Genomic DNA, 4,248 nt, shown 5'->3' on the forward strand with positions numbered 1-4,248 from the left:
CTTATGCTGGAATGCAGTGTTTTCCTTTCTCCAAACATAACGCTTCTCGTTTAAACCAAAAATTTCTATTTTGGTCTCATCCATCCAGAAAACATTTTTTCCAATAGCCTTCTGGCTTGTCCACATGATCTTTAGTAAACTGCAGAGGAGCAGCAATGTTCTTTTTGGAGAGCAGTGGCTTTCTCCTTGCAACCCTGCCATGCACACCATTGTTGTTCAGTGTTCTCCTGATGGTGGACTCATGAACATTAACATTAGCCAATGTCAGAGAGGCCTTCAGTTGCTTAGAAGTTACCCTGGGGTCCTTTGTGACCTCACCGACTATTACATGCCTTGCTCTTGGAGTGATCTTTGTTGGTTGACCACTGCTGGGGAGGGTAACAATGGTCTTGAATTTCCTTCATTTGTACACAATCTATCTGACTGTGGATTGGTGGAGTCCAAACTCTTTAGAGATGGTTTGTAACCTTTTCCAGCCTGATGAGCATCAACAACACTTTTTCTGAGGTCCTCAGAAATCTCCTTTGTTTGTGCCATGATACACTTCCACAAAGGTGTCGTGAAGATCAGACTTTGATAGATCCCTGTTCTTTAAATAAAATAGGGTGCCCACTCACACCTGATTGTCATCCCATTGATTGAAAACACCTGACTCTAATTTCACCTTAAAATTAATTGCTAATCCTAGAGTTTCACATACTTTTGCCACTCACAGATATGTAATATTGAATAATTTTCCGCAATAAATAATTGACCAAGTATAATATTTTTGTCTCATTTGTTTAACTGGGTTCTCTTTATCTGCTTTCAGGACTTGTGTGAAAATCTGATGATGTTTTAGGTCATATTTATGCAAAAATATAGAAAATTCTGAAGGGTTCACAAACTTTCAAGCACCACTGTACACTCACAAAAGACTGGTGCAGATATGCAAGATGCAGTACCAGTCAAAAGTTTGCACACACTTTCTAATTCAATGTTTTTTCTTTGTTATTATTGTGATGGCAGCCCAAGAAAGCTGCCATCTATGCAGCACACTGTTCCTCACACTACCAGTTCGAGAGTGCAGAGATAACAACAATTCTGCACCACTGTTTTGGATCACCAAGAGCAGTGTGGCCACTGGGGAAAGCCAACTATTCAAACACCGTTGGAGTGGCTTAAGCGGCTTAAGTATAAAGAGATGCTGCCACAAACACAGGTTAGCTGGTTGTCTCAGAGCATGCTGACTGATGCTGCCTTCCTCTTCCTGCCCAGGTCACTTTGCTGATGTCCATTAAGATGCCGGACAAAATAGAGCTCCTCTAGGCAGCTGCCTTCGCTCTTGCTTACAGCTGTAGAGCAATAGTGACTGAAGCTCATGCAGCCTGTGCCTGCCTGCGACCCAGTGTTTGGCCTATCTTGGGCTTCCAATTCTGGAATCCACATATTTGGATATTTGGAATCCACATAGCCTTGGAGAAGCCAATACCTAGGGAATTATATTCTTAGAAGTATACGCCCATCATGGACTAACAACCTCCAATACAGTGTTCTCCCACCTGGACATACATAAGGGCACCTGGATGCACCCGAGATCCAAACGCTGGCACATGATAGATTACATCATCATACAGCAACATTTCCAAAGTGACCTAATCAATGCGTGCGTGTGGTGTAGTGCTGACTGCTGGATGGAGTACAGGATGGTCTGCGCTCACTTGAAGCTTCGCTTCCATAGATCCACCCCAAACCAGCGTCAATCTGGTCCAAGACACCTAGATATCTTGCAACTTCAGATCCCAGAAGTAAGTCAGCAACTACGGGACAACGTAACTGCTAAGCTGGAATACATCTCTACTTCTAACCTTGAAAACCACTGGGAGTCTCTTCATGACACACTGTTTTCCTCAATGCTACAGAGCAGCTTGAAACAAATGTCAAAGTGAGCTATGCCACTTACAGACTCGATGGTGGCTTGATTGTGCCAGTGAGACTGAGACATATGCTGATGGGCATGATCTGAAGAATTTCTTCAGGGCTGTGAAGCTGGTTGTTCAGCGACACATATCTGGCCTCAACCCCATTGATGACACAGACAGTAACTGCCTTATGGAGAAAGAAGACACCCTGTCCCGCTGGAGGGAGCATTTTGCCATCCTACTGAACCAGTCAAGCAATGCTGACCTACTGGTGCTGGATTATATCCACCAGGAAGAAGTACTCACTGACCTTGCAGATCCACCAGCACTTCATTTTTAGTTGCTCTGAAACAACTCTCCAATGGCAAGCCTTCAGGCCCAGACTCCATCCCTGTAGAAGTCCTCAAAATAGGAGGGGAAACCCCTGACACAAGAGTTGGACAAGCTTCTCCATACCATCTGGGATGAAGAAAGAGTGCCCCAGGACCTCAAGATGGCCACATTGTCTCACTCTTCAAGATGAACTACCATTTCACCTGTAGTAACTTTCATGGCATCACACTCCTGTCCATCGTTGGCAAGGTATATATGCCCATGTGATCCTTCACCACATATGGCCTAGCACTGAACAGCATATGCCAGAGGCACAATGCAGCTTTAGAGGTGGATACTTTAGCAATGATATGATGTTCTGCACGCACCAGGTCTTGGAAAAATGTTGAGAACAAAACCAACAGCTCCATGTCATCTTCATTGACCTTGTGAAGGCCTTTGATATGGTAAACAATTCTCGTGTGGAATATCTTACTTAAGGTCGGCATCCCACCCAAAGTTGTTAACATCATTAGAAGCTTTCATGATGGCATGCATGCCTGAGTCACCACCAAGCTAACCGAACTGTTTGAGGTATCCACCGGTCTGGGGAAGTCTTTATCCTGGCACCAATCCTATTCATCCTGTTCTTCTCCTATGTTTTGGGTCATGCCTACAAATCAATGGTAGGTTTCGGTGTTGATGTACGCCACAAGATGGACGGCAACCTTTTCAACCTACACCACCTTAAATAACATCAAGGCTTAGTAACTTCCTATATGCTGACAGTGCGCCATTGTGCATCACAACCCCAGACTCCCTTCAAAATGCAGTAACAGAATTGAATGACTCCTGTACTGCATGGGGACTAAACATCAGCAAGCCCAAAACTGAGGTCATGCACATTCAGTGTTTGGATCCTTCTCTGACCCTGCTTGATGATTTCCAACTTAAAAGAGCACACAGCTTCACATACCTTGGAGGAGTACTTACAGACAATGGTGAGCTTATGCCAGAAACAAAGAACAGGATCAGCCACAGTACCTTCACCTTTTGCTCCATCGACTCAAGATGATGGAGCAGGGATGGTCTCTCTATTTCAACCAAGTGGACAGCATACAATGTCATTGTGCTACCAACATTACTCGACAGGAGTGAAACCTGGACTACACTTGCTAAAGAGCTGCACCTGCTAGAAATATTCCATCAGCATTCTTTGCAATGCTTGCTTAATATCAAATGGTGACAAAATATTAAAAACACAGGCGGGCAAAGTCTACTACTATCAAGATGATTGTCAGGAGGAACAGACTCCATTGGCTCAGCCACGTCTGTAGGATGGAAGATAGCCGAATGCCTAAACAGCTTCTTTTAAGTGAACTTGCAAGTGGCATGAGATCAAGAGGCTGCCCAAAAAAGGGATGGAAGGACTGTGTTAAGGAAGACCTCAAAGCTTTCAGGTTTGGACAGAACTGGTGTAACATAGCAGCTGACAAAGCAATCTGGTGTGCACAGATCCACCAGGGCAAAGTGCTGTCTGAACTAAACCTTGCAAGCTGCAGAGAGGCCAGATGTTCGAGATACCGAGGGAGGAAGGGGACCCATATCATCAGAGATGACATGGATTATGGTAAAAGTAGTAGTAGTGGTAGTGAATACTACTACTAGTAGTAATAGTTTTAGCTAGTGTTTAAAATATATCTGGAGAGTGGGAACAGGTGAACGCACAGACTGTCTGAGGGGCAGAGGTGAAAAAATAAAAAAGACAACTCAAGTTCCCTTGAACATAGGGGAACCATAGGGCATTGTGTTACATATTGTCCATGGGAAGGGTCCAAAAGAGGGGACTTCATCATTTCTTTTGTACGTTTTGTCTATGCCCTCTACTAGATCACCCTGATTGTTGCATGGATAATGGCATAATCTGGCAGTTAAATTACTCCAGGTAACCACTCTAGCTCATTCCTTTCAGGAAAAGCCAAATAAATTTTCTTCATGGCTCCAGTTTGCTCTTCCATTATACTGTATGTAATGA

This window comes from Neoarius graeffei, chromosome 17 (assembly GCF_027579695.1).
Source record: "Neoarius graeffei isolate fNeoGra1 chromosome 17, fNeoGra1.pri, whole genome shotgun sequence".
NCBI classification, from domain to species: Eukaryota; Metazoa; Chordata; class Actinopteri; order Siluriformes; family Ariidae; genus Neoarius; species Neoarius graeffei.